General features: G+C 39.0%; 1 long non-coding RNA gene across 1 annotated transcript; it reads right to left on the bottom strand.

The window, feature by feature from the left end:
• Positions 1-5,969: 5,969 nt before the first annotated feature.
• LOC114054316 lies at positions 5,970-22,429 on the bottom strand. Its single transcript, XR_003570451.1, has 4 exons — positions 22,268-22,429; positions 11,568-11,717; positions 6,730-6,778; positions 5,970-5,993 (listed from the first exon to the last, which is right to left on the bottom strand). It is a non-coding gene; the product is annotated as an uncharacterized LOC114054316 (long non-coding RNA).
• Positions 22,430-22,506: the final 77 nt, after the last annotated feature.

Below are 22,506 nucleotides of genomic sequence, written 5' to 3'. Positions count from 1 at the left end.
TGCCTTCAGAAGGAGCTGACCAGAGCCTCAGTCATTTTCTGCTCAGCCAGTGAGAGTCATTGCTCCAAGGGGAGTGGCCTTCTCCCTTCTCATCCTCAATTATCCTGAGAAAATGGACCTTGGTCTTTTGCCTTGCTGTTTGTTCTTTCTTTTTAGGTGAAGAAGGCTCAGAACTTGTTTCAGAAGATCAAGGGAGAGCAAACCTCTAGGATCTGGGAGCCACTGAGACTGAGATTCTGGGAGGATTCCAGTTCAATGCTGGGTTTTGCCACATGTCCAGCATAGATGCCCTGAGAATCAAAGAGTGACCCTAGGGAATGAGCTTCAGCACCCAGCCCTTCAAGAGTGGAGACTCATCTAGCAGTTATGCCAAATGTGGTCATGAACTTGGTAGGATCAAGCTATGTAGAAATTATTAAACCTGAGTCCATTCTCCCCAGAGACTGAAGTAGCATAGAGGAGATTGTAACCCCCAAGGTATTAGGGAGCGGAATGTTATTGCATACTTTTGTTATTGTATACCTTTGAAATAAACATCTTTGTAAAGCTAGTTGAGGTTAAGTGGATAAATGGAACGGGAACACTATTCACTGCAGCTAACAGTAAAGGGAAACAGAATCAAGGGGCATTTGAGCTGATCACATTAGACACTCCTCCCTGCCCCAGTCCTCAGAGTGCTCCCTAGAATGATGAAACTCCAAAGTTGGAATAAAGCCATTTTTGCTCTGAGAATGAGGTTAGAGAGATACTTACACTCATTAGTTGTTAGACCCACAAATCCACACACTCCTAGACAAGGAGTGATGCTGCCCTATAGAGAGAGGCAAAGCTGAGGGATAGAAGATATATGACTCCCTAGTAACTATAGAGAGCATGGCACTTACTCATCAGAGGAAGGCAGGTACTCTGAAGGAAGTGTCTAATGGGGCCATCTAGTGTTTAAATAGATATCTTTGATATCTATTTAAATAAAGCTGAAACTTTATTTCAGTTTTGTTATGGGTTAAATAGGCTTTACAAACAAATTTTGTTGAGAACAACTCTATTTTCATCATTCTACCTGCTCAAAAATCTTCAGTGGCTTCCTATTGCCTATAATATAAGATGTTTATGTCGGTATTCAAGATCATCTAGGGTGGCAGTGTTGAAAGGAACTTCAGAAATCACCTAGTTTCACCCATTAACCAAAACACAAATCCCATTCATTGACTAGTTCTCATCAAGCCTCCACTTGAAGAGACCTCCAATGCTGGAGGAATGCCCTATTTCCTAGGGCAACCCATTCTATGTATGTCTTCCAGTCCGTTCATTCAATTCAGTTCTCTCTAATTATTTATAGTAATGATTTAATGAGATGGAGGTTTGTTAGTGACAGAGTGGCAGTTTCTCTCTAACTTATTAGATGGTTCCTGAGAGCTGGTGTTAGTTGGAATTTCATTAACCTGTGGCGAACCTGGTAATGCGCCTGACGGTAGGCTGACCTTCAGGGAATATATATATAGAGTCCATCACCAAGAGCATACTCAAAGGGAGGGACAGAGCCACAATAGCAGAGTAAAGGGAGCATTTTTCTGAGTTCTATTAACATTCTTCTCTAAACAACTTTTTAGGGGCAGCTAGGTGGTGCAGTGGATAGAGCACCAGCCCTGAAGTCAGGAGGACCTGAGTTCAAATCCGGCCTCAGATCAAATACTTGACATGCACTAGCTGTGTGACCCTGGGCAAGTCACTTAACCCCAATTGCCTAAAAAAAAAGAAAACAAACCCCCCCCCCCAATTTTTTAATAAGTATCAAAATGAATTCTAAGTGGCACAACCAGCAAAAAGTCAAAGTGAATCGTTTTTTCAACCCAGGACAACTTAAGAGGTCAGAAAGAGAGATATGTGGACACTGGGGTGGGGGCTGGTCAGGAGCACAGTGAGCTGGAAACAATACCAGCTATGGGTCTTAGAGGTAGAGACAAAAGCAGCAGCTCTACTGGGCAGCACCTAGTCATAGTAAGGGATTGAATATCTGGTCACAAAGATAACACAAAGGACCCCTGTGCTGGCACTGAGCCCAGAACTGGATGCCATTTTGCAACTCTATTGCCCATAACCTAGCTCTGGGTCATAGCCCAGGGTGGTGAGGAGCACTTGGAGTCACAAGAAAGTAGGGGTTCTACTTGAGTATGGGTTGCAATATCAGAGCAGGGAGGAGTTGAGAGGGAGCAGGGGCCCTACCTTTGGTATTTTGGGTAAGTACCAAAGCATAGACTAGGAGAGCAGTGACCATACCTCTCCTTGAATACATCACCTTGAAAGCACCAAAAACTAACAGGCCCCCAGAACTAACTGTGAAAACAACAGAGCAAAAAGTCTTAAGCTTGGGACAATCATCAACCCTTAGAGGTAAGCAGAGTCTAACCCTAATATAAAGTCCGAAGTCAAGAAATAGGCTGGGAAAATAGGCAAACAACAACAACAACAACAACAACAAAGAATCTGACCATAAAAAGCTACTATGGTGACATGGAAGCTCAAGACACAAACTCAGAAGAAGATAATGACTTAAAAACATCTACGAGCAAAGCCTCAAAGAAAAATGTAGACTGAACACAAGCCCAACAAAAATTCCTAAAAGAGCTAAAGAAAGAAGTATAAAAAGGGCAAAAAAAAAAAAAAAGATTTTAAAAATCAAGTAAGAATAGTGGTGGGAAAATTGGGAAAATAAATAAGAGCAATACAAGAAAATTATGAAAAGAGAATTAAGAGCTTGGTAAAGAAAAACAAAGAAAAGAACTTCTCAAAAATCATAATTGGCCAAATGGTAAAAGAGGTACACAATTTTGTTGAAGAAAATAACTCCTTAAAAATTAGAATTGGTCAAGTGGAAGCTAATGACTTCATGAAACAATAAAACAAAGTCAAAAAGATGAAAAAAATAGAAGAAAATGTGAAATATCTCATAGGAAAAATAACTGACCTGAAAATAGATCAAGGAGAGATAATTTAAGAATTATCAAACTACCTGAAAGCCATGATCAAAAAAAGAACCAAAACAGTATATTTCAAGAAATTATCAAAGAAAACTGCCCTGATATTCTAGAACCAGAAGTAAAAATAGAAATGAAAGTATCCACTACTCATCTCCTGAAAGAAATCCCAAAATGAAAACTGACAGTTATATTATAGCCAAATTGCAGAGCTCCCAGGTTAAGAAGAAAATATTGAAAGCAGCTATAAACAAATATCATGGAGCCATGATAAGGATTACGCAAGATTTAGCAACTACTACTCAAAGGAAAGGGGGACTTGGAATATAACATTTTGGAAGGCAAAGGAGATAAAATTACAACCAAGAATAACCTACCCAGCAAAACTGAGTGTAATCCTACAGGGGGAAAGTGGACATTTAAGGAAACAGAGGTCTTCCAAGCATTCCTGATTTAAAAGACCAGAGCTATAAAAAAAAATTTGATATTCAAACACAATACCCAAAAGAGGAATAAAAAGGTAAACATGAGGGAGAAATCATAAAGACTTTAATAAAATTAAACTGTTTACATTCTTGAATGGGAAGATGATACATGTGAACCCTAAGAACTTTATCACAATTAAGGCAGTTAGAAGGAGTGTACTTAGACAGAGAGAGTGGGGGTGCCTATTATGTTGAGATGATCTCAAAAGAAAAATAGAAAGGTGAGAAAGAGAGATGCGTCGGGAGATGAGAATTGGGAAAGGAAGAATTATCTCACATAGGTTGGTTGGTTGGCTGTTGTCCTTTGTTCTGGAAGATGACCAAAATGACATCATTATGTTAGGGTCAAGGTACAGTGTGTCTGATTGTGGCTGATCAGACCAATACGAATTCAGAAGGCTCTACCACAGGTCAGGCACTAATAGTCCATATGAATATTTGGAGTGGAGATGTCTTTAAATTTGTGCATCTCATATCTTTTGAGCTACTGCAATTCTGCTTTGTTTAGAGAGCTCAACGCCTTCTTTGATGTAGGCACACCATGCTGGATTGTCCTGTGCCAGTGTCTCTCATGTCTCACAATTGATAACAAAATTCTTCCAAGAGACCTTGAGAGTATCCTTATAGTGCTTCCTCTGACCTCCATGTGAGCGCCTGTCTTGTGTGCATTCTCCATAAAAATATTCCTTTAGGGAAATGTACTTTTGGTATTTGAATAATGTGGCCAGCCCATCTGAGTTGCACTCTCTGTAGTACAGTTTGAATGCTTGGCAGTTCAGCTCAAGAAAAGACTTCAGTGTCCAGTACCTTATCTTGACAGGTGAGCTTCAGATTTTTCCTAAGACAATTCAAGTGGAAGTAATTAAGTTTCCTGGAATGGTACTAGTATACTGTCCAGATTTCACAGGCATACAACAATAAGGTCAGTACAATGGCTCGGTAGATCTTCAGTTTGGTAGACAGTCTAACACCTTTTCTCTCCCACACTTCCTTTCAGTAAATTATTTAACTTGAAAAGGCTACAAGCAAAGACTAAAGTGGAGGGAAAATTGATGTATGACTTTTCGTTTACAGCTGATTGTGCACTCAATGCAGACTCTGAGACTGAGATGCCACAAAGTATGGATCAATTTGCCACTGCCTGTGCCAATTTTGGCCTAACAATTAACACCAAGAAAATAGGGGTTCTCCAATAGCCAGTGTCACACCATCCTTATGTGGAAACATCAGTTACAGCAAATGGAGAAATTCTGACTCCTGTAGATAAAGTTCACTTACTTTGGCGGTATGTTTTCCAAGGACATACACATAGATGATGAGATTGATGCACACATTGCCAGAACTTGCTCAATATGTCACATAAAAGAGGTACACAAAGAAACATTTTTATAATGGAGGGGAAATAGTGGGGGTGGGTAATGTCTGAACCTCATTTTCCCTTGTACTGGTGCAAAGAGAAAAGAAAAAAATACATATACACATACACAGTTGAGTATAGAAATTCATCTTACCCAAAGTAGGAGGGGAAGGGGATAAAAGAAAGGGGAACTGATAAGAGGGAAGGCAGATTAAGGGAAACAGTGGCCAGCAGCAAAACAGTCTTTTGAGGAGGGGTCAGGGTAAAAACAAAGGGAAGGAAGAAAATAGGATGGAGAGAAATACATAGTTAGCAATCATAACTGTGAATACAAATGGGGTGAATTTACCCACAAAATGGAAGTAGATAGCAGGATGGATTAGAAATCAGGTAGAAATATGTTGCTTACAAGAGACACACTTGAAACAGAAAGCCACATGTAGAGTTAAAATAAATGTCTGGAGAAGAATCTATTATGCTTCAGTTTAAGTAAAAAAGGCAGGGGTAGCAATCATGATCTCAAAGAAAAAGCAAAAATAGGCCAAGTTAAAAAAGAAAATTAGGGAAACTACATTTTGCCAAAAGGTACCATAGACTATGAAGTAATATTAAACATACATGAACTAAATGGCATTTCTTGAAGGAAATGTTAAATTAATTATAGAAGGAAACAGATAGTACAACTATACTAGTGGAGGACTTCAATTTACCCCTCTCAGATCTAGATAAATCTAACCATGAAAAAAAATAACAAAGAAGTTAAGGAGTTAAATAGAATTTTAGAAAAGTTAGATATGATAGACCTCTGAAGTTTACTGAATAAGAAAAGAAAGGAATATACCTTCTTCTCAAATATATATGGCACCTTCACAAAAATTAACCATATATTAGGTCATAAAAACCTCACAACCAAATGTAGAAAAGCAGAAATATAAAATGAACTCTTTTCAGACCATAATTCAACAAAAATTACATTCAATGAAGCGGTATGGAAGCATAGATTAAAAAATTAACTGGAAGCTGAATAATCTAATGATAAAGAATGAGCAGGTCAAAAAACAAATCACGGAAATAATCAATAATTTCATTAAAGATAATGACAAAAATGAAACAACATACCAAAATTTGTGGGATGCAGCCAAAGCAGTACTTAGGGGAAGTTTGTATCTCTAAATACTTAAATCAATAAAAGAAAGAAAGCAGATCAATGAATTAGCCATGTAACTAAAAAAACTAATTAAAACAATTAACAACTTTAGCAGACTTGCAGGATATAAAATAAACCCATATAAATCATCAGCATTTCTATATAGCATCAACAAAACCCAGCAGTAAGAGATAGAAAGATATAATGCACTTAAAATAATTGTAGACAGTATAAAATACTTGGGAATCTATCTGCCAAGACATGCAATGGAATTATATGAACACAATTACAAAACATTTTTCACAGAAATACAAATCTGAGCAATTGGAAAAATATAATTGCTAATGGGTAGGCTAAGACAATATAACAAAAATTACAATATTCTCTAAATTAATATACCTATTAGTGCCATAGCAAATAAAATACCATGGGTAATTTTGATCACCTGAAGTTAAAAAATTTTGGCACAAACAAAACTAATGAAGCCAAAATTAGAAAGAAAGCAGGAAACGGGGAAATAAATTTTACAGCCAGTTTCTTTTATAAAAGTCTCATTTGACAAATATATAGGAAACAGGTCTTTTTTTTTAATGAATGGCTAAGTTTCTGTCATCCTGTATTTATACAGCTGATTTTTTAAATCTAAGTGTAGAACTTTATATTTATTCCTATTAAATTTCATCTTTTTCATCCACTAAAATGTGGAGGAAAGTATACCCACATGAAAACATCGATCTTTCAAAGTACTGAAGAAGTAAATTTTACCTTTTCAGAAGTCTCGATTGAAATTACTTAGGGTTCTTGAGTACAGGTACTTAAGGCATTATGTGAAAAAGAAGAGCCAAAATTAATAACACACCCTTCAAAGAAAGGCAAAACACTCAGTGATTTGGTCAAATTGCTTTATTTATTTCAATCAAAATATGCACTATAATCCTGTTATTTTACATAATTTGTTTAATCACCTGATTCCTTTTTTTTTTTTGGTGAGGCAACTGGGGTTAAGTGACTTGCCCAGGGTCACACAGGTAGTAAGTGTCATGTGTCTGAGGGCAGTTTTGAACTCAGGTCCTCCTGACTCCAAGGCTGGACCTCTATTCACTGCACCACCTAGCTGCTCCTTCACTTGATTCCTTAACAGAAAAATGAAAGCCTTACTCTGATTCCCACATCACACAATGGAAATGATCCAAGTTCCTTGAGATATACAATAGGGAATGCCTAGCTCAACATCTTAAACTACTCAGAATAATATTACCATCCTTAGGACAGTATCTCATGATATAGCTTCTTCTCAAGTCTCTGATCGTTACCATTTGAGGCTTTGCTTTTGCTCTGACTCAATCTCTACTAAAGCACTGACCATTCTGTCATGATCAAAATGGCATCTTGAGCTTGGTATGGTCTACTTTCAAGGGGAACTTCACCAATAAACTCTTTGCTGATGTGATAGCGGCCAAATTCATATAAATCTATGAATATACTGAAGTCACACTTTAGTGTTTAAGTTTCAGTATATCTTAGCCTTAGTCACTTTTCCATCCCCCAAACAATCCTCTTCCCCCCTCCCCCCAGCCATCCCTCACCCCATAAGCTCTTGGAGAGAAATTGACCATGTTGGTTTTTATCTTTGTATCTGATGTGAGCAAACTTAGACCTCTGACAATAGGCATACAATCTAGAGGCCTAGCACATAGTAGATATTAAAATAATAAATAACATTAATAAAGCAGTTTAAAGGTTTTCATTGTGTGAGATAACATTGAAAATATTATCATTCCCATATTCAGAAATGAGAAAACTGAAGCCAAGAGGAATTAAGTAACCATCTCAAGGTCACAAAGGTGGAAATGTCCCAACTCCAAGTCCTGTACTTTCCCCTCTTATACCTAAACAAGGGCCAATTATATAAGATCATAAACCTAGATGTAGAAGGAACCTCAGAAGTCATCCGTCCAACCTTCCATTTTATAGATAGGAAATAGAGTCCTATGAGACAAAATTACTTTCCCAAAGTTACACAGATAGGAAGGAGAAGAGCCCAATTGGAGTCTAGGTCCTCTCAGTACTCTTTCCCCATACGAGCAATCATTGGTATCTATTCTTATGGCTGCGCTTACAAAACAGAATTAACCATACACTTTAAAAAATATGAATGTCTTATTTATAATTATGTCAAACACTGACTGAGTTGTTTGGAAACATTAGCATTTCAGATCTCTTCTAGCTATATTTAACGTATTTTCCACCTTATTTTTGAATGAGGAAAGGTTAGATGATAAATTTCCCTTTTTCTGCAGGGATAACATTAACCAATTATTCAGAGCCTGTCACTTTTGTTCCCCTGCCCCATCCTGAACCTATCATTTCATTGGTGGAGGGAATTCCCAATGAGAAACATGCCTCTACCAACTGGTAGTCTTGGAGGGTTGACTTAGGCATTATATGGTAAAATGACATGTAAAGGGTCATATTTGTCAAAATTTTTTATACTAGGGTCTTCCCTGAATCTGAAGCTGGCTCTCTATCTACTATGTCAGGTTGCCTATCCAGTCTGTTTATAACATTAGGGCCTTTTCTTACAGATAAATCCTTTGAGTCACTAATTCTTGAGTAGTTGTGGTCTGCTGACACCTAGTGCCAATGCACCAACATAGCACTGATGAAAAGCGCAGTGACTGTTAACGTAGCCTACAAAATACTGGCTTGCAGAACTTGGTTTCAAAAGGATTATTTTTCATTACTTTTAGATACTCATACACTAACTGAAGGGATGTGGAAAAGTAAGTTTTTCCTTATCATTCTAGGATTAACATATGAAACCTATATGAGCCAAGAAATGATGGTAATTTTTACATATTGCTGGTTTATTTAAATGTATTACTTATGTATTCATTAATAAATTATGAAAATACCTGGTGTTTGCTCATGAATATATTGAGCTTTGGTGCTGAAATGAACGGTATGTTGTTGATTAAAATAAGCTGTGGGAAATATACCCAGAGAAAAAAACATGTTACATGTCATATAAAATTAAACTCCAAGAGTTGGGGTTTTAAGACTTTCCAATAATTGCTAATATGGTGGATAAAACATTGAATTTGAAACCTGGAGACCTCGATTCCCATCCTGGCTCTTCCTACCCATGAGGCCTTGGAAAAGTCACTTAACCTGTTAGATATGGTGAAAGACCTTTGATTTCACTGGTAGAGGGAAGCCCCAAGCAAAGAAACTCCCTCTACAAGTGCAGGTTGGCAAATTCTCTGTAATTTATAGTCTTAGAGCAGTGAGAGGTTAAATGATTGCCAAGGGTCACATAGTCAGCAGGTATCAGAAGCGAGGCTTGAACCTAGGCCTCCCTGGCTTTGAGGATTGCTCATTCACCATGCCTGCCTCCCTCTCATTTCCTTTTTTTTCCCTTTCTAATCATGTCTAAGTATGTGTCACCATGTCATAATGGCAACACCAACAACAAACATCGAGAGGCAGCATGGTGCAATAGAAAAATGCTAGGAGAAATTTAAATTTGTATCCTGGCTCTGACTACTTAATTTACTAAGTTGTGTAATTCTGGCAAATCATTTAACCTGAGTCTTGGTTTTCTCATTTATAAAATGTGGGGAATGCTACTTAAAATTCCCCTCCCACGTACTACATATTCTAAAGTAACATGAGTTATTATTTATGAAGTGTGTGGTAGGGCTCCTTATAGTATGTTGTTTAAGAACCAAAGTCAACATATACAAAGATAAAAATTGTCATAGTCTGTGCCCTCTGAAAACTTGTTTTCTACTGGAGTGCTAGGGCTAAGACATTGAAACTTAAAACATTGGACAACACATGCATACCCTATATAACACTGCCCTGACCAACATGTCTTCACAATAGTTATTAATATATTGTTTGTTGTTATTATTAATAAATTAGAACCAAACCTTACCATAAAGTCACGAAACATAGTTATAACATTGAGGCCATTCCTACTCCTCACTGCAACACTCTTTCATCTAATGTCATATTGTTTCAAGCCTAATCAATGTAATTAGTTGGGGTTACCCTATGTTTCTTTCAACAGTACAATCATTCATTCATCAGAGATTAAATTATGCTTGCAGAAGAACCCAATTAGTGGTTAGTCCCATCTGCATCTTAAACTCAACATGTTCAGAACAGAAATTGCTCTCCCCACCCCACCCCCACCTGCCTCTCCTTCAGACTTCCTGTTTCTTTTGGAGGGATCACTAACCTTACAGTCGCTGAGGTTCACTTTGAAAAGTGTCTTTGATCTTTTCTCTCCTTATTCACTCACCCAATGCCAAGAATGATCAATTCTACTTCCACTCCATTGATCCCATTTGTTCCCTTCTCTCGATTCAGATAGCCACCATCCTAATTTAGACACTCTTACCTCTCACCCAGATTGTTACTTCTTCTTGTTCTGCAGTTGTTGCCTGACTCTTCATGACCCTGTGGACCACAGCATGCCAATGCTGTCCATAGGGTTTTCTTGGCAAAGATACTGGAGTGGTTTGCCATTTCCTTCTCCAGTGGGTTTACAACAGCCTACTACTAGATTTCTAGCTTCTCCTCTTTCCACTCTATCCTCTACACGGCTGTCAAAACCATTTTCCTAAAACACAGCTCTTACTATGTCACCTCCTCACGCTACTCCCCCTACCCCACAGAATGTTCAGTGACTTTCAATTGCCTATAGGATATAACACCACCTCCTCATCTTGATGTTATACTCATTACAATTGAACTCTAACCTTTCCAGACTTATTTCCCATTCATCCCTTTCCCACATTCAAAATACCTTCAAATTGGCCTACTTGGACCACACTCCCCATGCAGCATATCATATCCACTTCTGTGCCTTTGTGTGACAATATACAGTACTTCCTCCTCATCTCTGCCATGGAGAACCTCTAGCTTCCTTCATTACCCAGCACATGTATCCCTTCTTATGAGAAATCTTTCCTGAGATTCCTATGTTAAAGCTCTTTCCTTTCAAAAATGTTCTTGTATTTACTTATCGGTTATTTATTTGTACTGCTTAGAACAGGAGCTCTTAACCTGTGGTCCATGAACTTTGTATGTGTGTATCTGTCACACACACACCATGCTTCTTTTCTATGCATCTTATTTTATGCATTTAAAAATGTTATTCTGAGAAGGGGTACTTTCATTTCACCAGATTAAGGAGTGCATGACATAAAATTGGTAACAATTCCCTGACCTAGAAGGATGTAAGCTCCTTGAAGGAAAGGACATTTTAACTTCTGTCTTTGTATTCCAAGTACCTAACACAGTGATATCCTTATAAATGCATGATTGGGTAGCATTTTTGATATACCACCTGTGATGAGTAAATCCTTCTTGGAGTACAAGCTCTGATGTCTGGAGTAGAGAAAGACAGGTGAGCCCACCTCAGTGCATTCCCTTATATCTACCCCTTCCCCTTGTCCTAGGCTTTGGGCCTCACTCAAATATTAAATACATACACATGCATATGCATACACATATATGAAATCTAGGAGAGTGATTGCTCAGATTAAGATTATAAATATCTCTTTTCCTTTTCATTTCTCTTGTTTAATCACCTTGAGCTGACTTAGAAGGCAGTTGCAGATGGCACCACCTGTTTTGGGGAGAGTTCATTGCTCAGTTGCATCCCACTAAAGGCAGGTGCTTGCCTCCATAATGGGTTCTGGACATTTTTCCAGACTCTGTTGGTTGCCAATTTCCATCACCTACAGAACAATATATAAAGAAATGTCAGTGGTCACTATTATATATTTGCTATAACACTAAAATAAACAATGGCAAAGAAATGGACAGAAATTGCAGTGGGGAAAGGGGAACACTTGTGGATACCTGCTGACTGGATTCAACCAGTTGCCACTTAAACCAGACTTTTTTCTGTGTTAATTCCTTCCACTTGCAGAGAAGTAAAGCACAATTCCAAAGGAGTGATACAATTAAAAGCAACTGCCTTCTCCTGAATGGTGGGAGCAAGACTCTGTCTTTGGTCAGCAAGGATCATCCCACCCAGCCTGATCCACTAGGCTCAGTAGTCTCTGGTCATTCTTTTCTAGCAGCAGCTGAATTGTTAACCTGGGTGGTGGCCCAATGCTTTAGCAATTGCCTCTTCTTTCAGTCTTTGAAGAAAAGATCAGAGAAGCATGAATTTCATGCTGAGTAACTCTACAAATTCCTAATGAATACAAGATGGAGATGACTCAACTTTTTACCCCCTTAGTGTACACTGTCTCCACTTTCTTTCCATGGACTTTCTCTCAGAACTCTATGTACAGTCCTAGAAGCCTACACAAATTTCACTGACCCAGTGGCCTTGAATCCTGAGAAAATGTCTCAGTCTCTCTGGTTACTCTGGTTACTGGCCCTGATGCAGGGCCAGATTCTGATACAGGTTTAAAACTGATTGATTGACAGAATAGTATCTTGTACATAGCACGCACTTAATATTTGCTCAATTTAATTGAATCCATAGAGGCCATGTCCTATCTAAACTTTGTCCTTTGGATATCAGGCACTCAGGAAACGTTTGTTGAATGGAAATGAAATAAGATAATGGCAATGACAAAAATGGCAATTGCCCAAGTTTCAATGTTACTGAAGCTTGATTTTTTTTAATTAAATTTTTTTCAATTAAAAAGTGGTTTTTTTCCCTTTCTGCCTCCACACTACCTTCCCCCCACACATACACTGAAAAAAAAAAAAGGAAAAGAAAACCCTTCTAACAAATAGGCATAGCTAAGCAAAACAAATTCCCACACTGGTTATGTCCAAAAAATCTGTTTCATTCTGTATCACTTCTATAAGAAAGTAGGTAATATATCTTCATCCTGGCTCCTGTGGAATCATGGTTGTACTGATTATAGTTCTTAAGCCCTCTAAAGTTGTCCATTTTTACAATGTTCATGTTATTGTACGGATAGTTCTTCAGGCTCTTTTCCCTCTACCCTGAATCAATTCATACAAACTTTCTCAGTTTTCTCTCAAATTCTGTCTTTCATCCTTACAGCATAATAGTATTTCATTACATTCACATATCATAATTTGTGTAACAATTCCCTAATAAAACACCCCTTTGGTCTCCAATTTTTAGCTACTATGAAAAGAATTGTTATTATTTTTGTACATATGGCTGTTTTTCCCTCTTTCTTCAGTCTCTGTGGGTTATAGGGCCAGTAGTGGTATAGCTAGGTCAAAGGATATGCACAGTTTAGTAACTTTTTTGGAATAGTCCCCAACTGTTGTCCAAAATGACTGCACTAATTCACTAGGAAGAGAATAAGTATTTACATAGTGCCTACTATGTGTCAGGAACTGTGCTAAGCACATTAAAATATCTCATTTGAGACTTACAACCCTTCAAGGTCAGTGCTGTTATTATCCCTATTTTACAGTTGAAGAAACTGAGGCAAACAGAGATTAAGGGACTTGCCCAGGATCACATAGCTAAGAAGTGTCTGAGGCTGGATTTGAACTTGGGTCTTTCTGACTCCAGGTCCAGCACACCACCAACTGCCACAGCTTTATCAACAATGTATCAAAGTGACTGTTTTTCCTCAGCACTAAAACAATTATCATTTCCCCCTTGATTCTGTCAATATAATGGATGTTAGGCAGAACCTCAGAGTTGCTTTAAACTGCATTTCTCTAATTACTAGTGATCTGGAGCATTTCCCCATATAGCTATAGATAGCTTGGATTTTTTTCCCTTTAAAACTGACTGTTCATATCCTTTTTAACATTTCTCAGTTGCAAAATGGCTCTTACTCTTATAAATTTGAACCGTTTCCTTATATGCCTCGCAAATGTGACCTTTACCAGAGAAACTTGCTGTAAAGATTTTTTTTTCTTTTCTATTAACTGTTTCCTTTTTACTCTTAGCTACCTTGGTTTTGTTTGTGCAAAACTTTTAAAATTCTATGTAATCAAAATTGTCCATTTCATCTTCAGTGATCCTTTCTATCCCTTGTTTGATTGTGAACTCTTCCCCTATCCATAAATCCAAAAGGTAATTTCTTTTTTTTCACTCTAATTTGTTTATTATGTCACCTTTTATATCCAAGTCATGTATTCATTTGGAGCATTTAGTGTAAGGTGTTGTTCTAAACATAACTTCTGCCAGACTGTTATTCACTTTTCTTAGTAATTTTTGTCAAATAATGAGTTTTACCCCAGTAACTAGGTCTTTGGATTTATTGAAGACTAGATTACTAGTTTTGTTTGCTGAAACTTGAGTTTTGTATAGTGAGAGGTAGTCCTCCCAGGACAACTTCCTTCTGCTTAGAATTTTCCTAGGTGATCCCCAAATCAGGGACCACTGATTAGAATGTAAATTGGAAGGGATCTCAAAGGTCACTACTCCAACTAATACCTAAACAGGAACCATTTCTATGACATCCCTGACAAGGGGATGAACACAGAAATGCCTGTTTCTTCTTGGAAACTTCCAGTGAGGGGGAACTCACTACCTCCTGAGATGGTCCATTTCACTTGTGCATAATTCTAACTGTTAAAAAGTTTTTCACTTGAAGCACAGTCAAGATGGTAGAGTGATAGGAAGCAATGTAATGAGCTCCTCTGCACAAATTCTTCCTAACAGTTCTAGAAAATGGACAAGACCAAATCCTGACAGGGAAATGCAGAAAAAAGTCATGTGAGACCTTGTCCAGCCCAGCTCAGCATAGGGAGATAGGCAGGGAGATTTGTGGGCACTGGAGATGGGCTCAGGCAAGAAGCATGCTGCATTGTGATATACACAAAGCACTCTAGCATCCAGTGAGAGACTACACCAGGGCAAGAGGTGATCTCAGATCCATATCCCAGGCCCACACTAGGGACCTATGATTAGGAAAACTGCCACCTAGAAGCTTTGTCTCTCACTACTCAGTCCCAGGTCACAGTTCTTGGACAGAGTAAAAGGGAATATGCACATGGCAGTGATGTTCCAGGGTAGGGAGGCCCTGGACAGTGTTTGGAGAAAGGAAAAAGTTCAGAAGCTAGCTGTAGAGCAGCAGTGGTGTGGCTCAGACCTCAGGTGTAAAGAAAAGTTTCACTTCTAACTTCTAGCCCAGTTTGCAGAAGAATAACCAAAGAGGACATCCCAGACTAAAGAAGAACCTGTAATTCTACTGCTCTGAGCCAACAGAGCTTTTAGTTGGCTGATAAGGGCAAGTCCAGCAGCAGTCTACTCTTGCCCAGACCCAAACCCAGGTCAGAAACTTGCAGAGCTCAGACCATGGGGGCAGCATCAACTTTGCTCTAAATCAGGTCACTATAGGAACACTGAAAGCTTGTAGATCCCCAGACTGTCACTGAGATCCTGGAATAATACAACATTCAATACTCCAAGAAAGCTGCAACAGCACCACTCTAGACCTTCCCCCTAGAAGAACCTAGCCCTGAACGTTAAATTCAAAATCAGGAAGAAGGCTGGAAGAATGAGCAAACAAAAAAGTGAGCCATTATGGTAGCAGAGACACTCAAGACATAAATACAGGAGAGAAGTGATGAAACAAGAGTTTAAAAATGTTTTTATAAATGGAGTGAAGAGGAAAAATGGAAAAGAAATGGAAACTATGGAAGAAAAAATTGGAAAGGGAAGATAAGCAATGAAATTAGCTGGCCAATTCAACTCAACTCTAAAAACTAAGTCAACATTTATTAAGTACCTATTCTGGTCAAGTGCTATGTTAGCTGCAAACTGAAAACAGTTCCTGTTCAATGGGTTGAAGTTCTCCTCAGAAGATACATTTTAAAAGATAAGTATAATCTTGGTGGGGGGTATTCTGAGAACAATGATACTGTGGGGTTCAGGAAAAGATTCACAGAGAAGCCCAAGCTGAGTCGAAGGAATAAAAGGATTCTGAGAAGCAGAGATAACGAATACCAAGTATAGGAGATAATATATGCAAAGGTTTGGAGTCAGGAAATGGAGTATTGAGAGAACATCTAGTATTCTGGTTTGGATGAAACAGAACTTCTGAAGATTAGTATGAAATAAGGCTGTAAAGTCGGCAGAGATAGATTGTGAAGGATTTTAAACTGGAAGGGACTAGAATTTGTATTTTATCCTAGAATCATTCTGTGGGGAACCCCGGCAGGTTTCTGAACATGGGAATATCATGGTCAGATCTCCAAAGTCATCCAATTGGAGTTGCATAGTAAACATTAAGTGATATAGAACTGGAGGTCAGAAGAAAGAAATTAGAGATACGTGTGTGGGTGTGTGTGTGTATATACCTGCATATTATACGTGTGTGTGTGTGTGTGTGTGTGTGTATACACACACATATGGAGAAAGAGAGGGAGTGAGAGCTGGGAATCTCACATGCATAAAAATGATGGTTGTCTTCAAAAGAAATAGGGAACTGTGAAGGAGATAGGGAAGAATGTGATGAGTTTTGTTTGGACACGGATTTGAGATGATAGGACATAAAAAGCAGATTTAGGAAGAGAGAAAGGAGGTTATAATAAGAGAAATTTCAGAGTTCAAAATCATGGAGGTGGCACAGGTATGGGTGAACAAAAGAGTCAACATATGGTCATCTCTGTGGGTAGTTGTTGTGAAGATACACACCATGGGAATTAAGGAGGCTGATTAATTGAATGTCAGGAGCATTTGAGGAAACATCAACATGTACACAGAAGTCTCCAAGTATGAGGGCAAGGGTTGGGATGGAAAGACTGTGAACTAGATATTCAATACCTTAGAAAATGAAGGAAAGTGACCTGAAGGCTGGTAAGAAGATTGATTAGAACCAGACTTTTAGACAAATGGAGTGAACCCCAAAGGACAGATTGTTGAATGATGGTGATGGAGAATCTGGAAGAGGTGATAGGGAGCAAGGAACATGCATCCTTCATCTGCCTGTCTAATACATCTAGGGATACCAGAGGAGTAATTAGTACTGACGAGGATGACCAAGAGAGAGCTAGATTTATGAGAACACAAAAAGATAGAAAGAATTTAAGAAGAGATCTAGAATAGAGCCAAGTTTTATACTAATAGAACTGAAGTTCCAGAGGGCAGTGGAGTAAAGTGACTGGAGCATGGTAGGATTTAGCTGGACGGGGATGAGATACTGGGAGAAGTAGGTATGAATCTGCTAAACATCAAACCAAGTACCTGTTCTTCCAGCATCCTGTGATTATAGAGGGCAGCATTAGCCTGGCTCTTCCCTCTATGAATACCAGGTCAAAAGATAGAGTTGTTCAGCAGGTTTGCATGCAATGAGTGTTTAGCCTTGCAGGACTACCAAACTTTATGCTTTACTAACATAGCCTTCAATAACTGATAGCTACCTTCACGTTGTCATGTGACAGTGGAGTAGAACTTTAGTGAATGACTTAGCATAGCTTGCCCAGGTATTACAGATATATAATGAACCAGGCCCAGAATTGAACAGGATGAGTTCATTTGGGAACCTATGTGACACTTTTAATGGTACCTGGCTGCCCATTTCTGATAAAGCCCAACTCTTTAATACCAGTGTTCTCCTGGTGATCCACCGTGGCTGCCAATCACAGGATCTCAGAAAAATCAGAATTGCAAGTAAACCTAAGGATAATGGAAAGATGTGGGGATGTTGTAAAATGTGGGCTGTAGCACATGTCTGATGAAGATTTGCATGAGAAAAGTAGAATGAAAGATGTTGTTTGGGTGAGTTGCAATGTCATTAAAGATAAATATATATGAAGGAAGGCCTGTTATGTAGGGAGAAGGGACAATAGATAGCCTGCATGTTCCATTGGCATACACAAAATATGAAAAGAACCCAAAGAAGTCTTCCAATGTATTGGGTGGATCTTTCTGCAAGACTTTGGCTTAATTTCCTGTCCCTAGTCTACTTTACTTCTCTCTCATATCTTTTCTTCTGTTCCTCAGTCTTTTTCCCTTAATTGGCCATGAATTGAAAATGAAGCATATTCATTATTCATTGGATATACCATATAAAATTTTGTGTTCCTCATTCTTAATTATAAAAGCTTATGAATGGAAAGTTTTACATTTTTTCTGAAAAACACAAAAACCAATTAAATAAAATTGTTAAGTTCCCTTTTTAACTCACTGGGTCTTGGATTGACTCCCCCCCCCCCCCCCCCAAATCAATGGCTCACAAAAGAAAATAGGGGCCTATCATGCATTGAGAAATTCAATTCAATTGTTAGACATGATCCCTAGTTAAAGAATGCAGGATACCAGGGTTCAAGTGCTTACTGTATTATATAAAGTTGGGTCACTATGAGCAAATCACTTAGTCTTTTTAAGTTTCAACCTCCTTATATGTGAAATAGATAAATAAACTAGGGATACTACTACTTGATCTCACAGGTTGTTGTAGCATGGTTTGTTCATGGTTCTTGAAGAGGACCATGATATCAGGAAGATGATAACATGACTTGCAAATGAATTGGATTTGAGTGAGGGAGGGCTGTGCAAAGTCACCAGCTTCATTTTCTCTTCAAGAGCCATCTGGGTCCAGTGGCCAGATATTGATCAGGATAACTGAAGATGGACCAGGGTGCAATGGGAGATATTGGCCTTTTACAGCTAAGGTCTTTCTGAGGTCTTGCTTTTCGTGAGGCAATGCCCTTTCAGTGGCCTGTTTAAGAAGTAAGTTAAAGGATAGCTCCTTTAATTTAAAAAAAAAAAAAATCAAATTGGAAGGCCAAGACCCTCAGGGTTGCTGGCCAAAAGAGAAACAATTACTATTTACATTCACTCTGAGCCAGGAGGGTCCAAAAAGTAACCATTAAGTGGTGGTGCTTGGGCAGGTACCTATTGTCCAGTCAATGAGAGCCTGAGGAAATTGGGTTTAAGGCCTGGTGTTTCAGAAAGAAATCTAGCCAGCACACCCCAAGATAACTAACTAGGTAGGATTCAGCCATCAAAATTTACCTTCCTTTGGGCAGAACACCCTCAGGTAAGGGCATGATACCCCATGTATGGAGGGGAGAGGAGAGATGTGAAAAAAGTGCTTTGAAAACTATGAAGTGCTATATCAATGTGAACTTTTTATTTAAAAAAAAATTGTTGCATATCTGTATGGAAGATATATTGCTAGGGGAAGGACACCTATTGGCCTCAAGATACTGGATTGTTAGTCCCGTACTTTACAGCAGCCCAGATCACTGGTCCTTCCTTCTGGGGCAACTGGCCCAAACCAGCCCACTTAGATCACCTAATCAGCCGACTTGATAGTCCTTTTGCTATTGCACCTGGTCCACCCCAGACTACTTACCATTCCTTAATCCTATCCATATGCTTTCACTGTCCCGTTTGTAGATAAGCATCAGTCTCATCTCCATAAGTTGCAGATTACTTAAGATTCTCACCCACACTACAGGCAGTGTAATAAGCCTAGTCACTTGACTGGAAGAAGGTTTAAGTGTATGAATTCATTCCAGGCCGACACTGCCCTGACATTTCGAGATTCCCAGCAACCCCAAACTATATCACCAGAACTGACATTTACTCGGATATATCCCTCTCCCCCACCTCCTTGCCTCATCACTAGTAGGGAGAGAACATTTCCTCTGATTTTGAGATTCAAAAATGAATCTTGTTGGAATCCTTTCTCCCTCTCTTCTTCCTTTCACCAAATAGCTGCATAGCTCAGGGGTCAAGGTGACTGGGCACTGCTCTGGCCTGGTAACCATGGCAAAGCACTCTGGCCTCAGCCTGGCAGCTAGACTGGCTGACTGGATCAACCTTTAGACCAGGGAAGCAAACCAAGACCAGCTCTCCCAAAACTTCATTTAATATGTGGGAGGGGAGAGGAGAAAAGAAAGAGGGTTGCTTACCCTTAGGGCCCAATCTGTTCTTAATTAGCCTGTTTTGTATGGCATCTCTTCATTTCAGAACATACTATACAATTCATTTTCACTATGATCTCTCTCTTTTTTTTTTTTTCAGAATACACTTCCTCCAAGAAGCATTTTTGGATTTGATTCCAGATTAGACCTTACCTGGCTCATTACTTCTATTATTTCTAGGTTTATCTTCCTGATTATAACATATGTATGCTAGAAATTAAGAAAATGTGTTGTTGTGCTGGATTACCAAGAGATTGCTGGAAACACAGAACTGTTTTAGCTTAGTTTTCCTGTTTACAGAACAGGGATGATGGCTTCTAAGAGCCTGGCTAACTCTGAGGTTCTTGGATGCTGTGAGTAAGATATGACATTATCTACCCTACTAGGATGCTGTGAAGGTTTTTGATAATTCATGTAATGGAACTTAGGAAGAAGTACTAAATAAAAGTCTGATATTCTTAGTGCTTCAGGGACTTAGGCAAGCAGTAAAGCTGATTAAATAGTGGGAAAGGGGGCTGCAATAATAAGTATTCTTTCAAGAGCAATGTGATGATTTATTTTTGTCTAGAGAGGACCCGGAACTTTTAAATGTTATTTTAAAAAATTAGATAAAATATGATTATCTAAAAATTACATTTTTCAAACTTATATGTTGTATGCATATTGTATATTAACATGTACATAAAGACTATTGCATATGATACATTGTATATGTGCATATATATGAGGTAGCGTATTATATACATATATATGTAAACCTGAAAAAGTCGGTTTTAGACAATCATATTTTCTTACCTTTATAATATTCAGAAATTCCAAGTCCTCTCTAAACAAAAGTAAATAATCAAATTGCTCTTGAAAGAATATTTATTATTACAACACCCTTTCCCATTTTTAATCAGCTTTACTACTTGTCTAAGGTTTGATTAAATACTATATGCAAAGTGCTTTTAGAGTCTTAAAATGCTATGTTAGCATTTGATTACATATGAGCAATCATATTACTGTACATACTATTGTGATGCTTTTTAAAAAATACATATGAACGCCACAACTGCTTAGAAACAGGATTGATCTAAATTGAACCATTTAACAAGCATTTAGTAAATGCCTACTATATGCCAGGCATTGTGAGAGAGACATCCTTACTCTGCAGAAAACACAGAGTTGAATTAATTCTCAGCAATTAGTTTTGGAAGAATTTATTTAACTTGGCAAGGTTTGGCTATGGAGCCATTACATTATCACTTCAATTGCTTGCATTTGAAAATGAATTCTATGACAGTAAGTGAAATAGTATAACTGTATTAAAAAAAAAAGATAACTTGGGCTTTAAAAAAAGAGAAGAAGAATTAAGAGACAACAGGGATCGTTTTGCTTTTGTGATCTACAAGCCACTTTTCTTTTTTGGCTAAATTAGTTGACAACTATTGGAAGTGAATCAACACCAAGATCCTGGTGGGGGGAACAACCTAACTGCCTTCCAGAGCACTCATTTCATAACATTCATGTGACTAGCGTCAAAGCAGCTAATAGGACGGGCAGCTTCCTTGGCAGCCTCTGAAGCTCACATGACCTCAAGCTCAGTACTTTCTGTCTACATTTTGTGCGAAGTCTTACAGAAATGTTCAGGCGGTTTATCTAAGTCTCCAGAAAGCAACATCAGCATTTCCATGAAGATAAACTTTGTTCCAGAAAAGTGAAGAGTGCTGATGACAGCACAGTTTGTATGCCATATAGATATGTGTGTACATACACACACACCCCCAACCACACGGGGGGGGGGGGAGAGAGAGAGAGAGAGAGAGATTGTGATTTATCAAGGTCCATTAGGAGGTGCGTGGAGGGGAACGTGGTAGGATTAAGTGTGGCAGTCCAGGTTAATGGCAGGTCATAAAAATAACTCTTGAAAGGTAAACAAACACTGCACCTGGAGAGAGAGAGGCACGACCGGCTGATTGTAGTCAGTCGGATTCTCTTCCCAGGAGCAGGTGGTGGCCCGGGCTGCCCCCCTTCCCCTGGCAGCCCACGCCTTCCCTAGTCCCAGATGACTCAGCTCTCTTGACCTTTACGTTGTGAGCAGCAAAGATGAATCGGAAAAGAGAAACTGAACTCATTTCCCGGAGTGACAGTTCCTAGCTAGAAAGGCTGCCTCCAGAGTCCCCGCCTTGACTGGGAGGAGGGGCGAGGAGGGAAGAGCACAGAGGCTGAAAAGACCAGGGAGGAATCCCCTGAGGCCATGGGGAATCCGAAACCTTTCCTTTCTTCCCCATCCCCCGCAAACACCCATTGGTCCTCACCTCCTGCCAACCTCCCCACCCAGTACTTCCCTGCATGCTCATTTCCCAAAAGCTCTCTCTACTTCCATCAACCCATCCACCCACTTAAAGGTGCTATGAACACAAGCGACTTGCTTTCTGTTGCCCGGCATGCAACACCGGGTCCTCACCGGCACCCTTCCTTCTCCCAATCTTGCGAAGCGGCAGGGAAGTGCAACAGGTACCACCGTAGGGCAACCTAGGAAATGTGGTCCCTCGCTGGCTCAAGGTTGCGCCTTCAGGCGGGCCAAGGAGCGGCGCGAGACTACAACTCCCGGTAGGCAAAGCGAACCATCTTGTTTTTCCTCTGTATTACCATAGTTTTTTACTTTCCCCTTCCTCTTCTTCCTTCGCTGGGGCCCTGAGCCGC

Source organism: Vombatus ursinus, unplaced genomic scaffold (genome assembly GCF_900497805.2).
Source record: "Vombatus ursinus unplaced genomic scaffold, bare-nosed wombat genome assembly UNPS02014812.1, whole genome shotgun sequence".
Classification (NCBI taxonomy): Eukaryota; Metazoa; Chordata; class Mammalia; order Diprotodontia; family Vombatidae; genus Vombatus; species Vombatus ursinus.
This window is presented reverse-complemented; position numbering and strand designations above follow the sequence as displayed.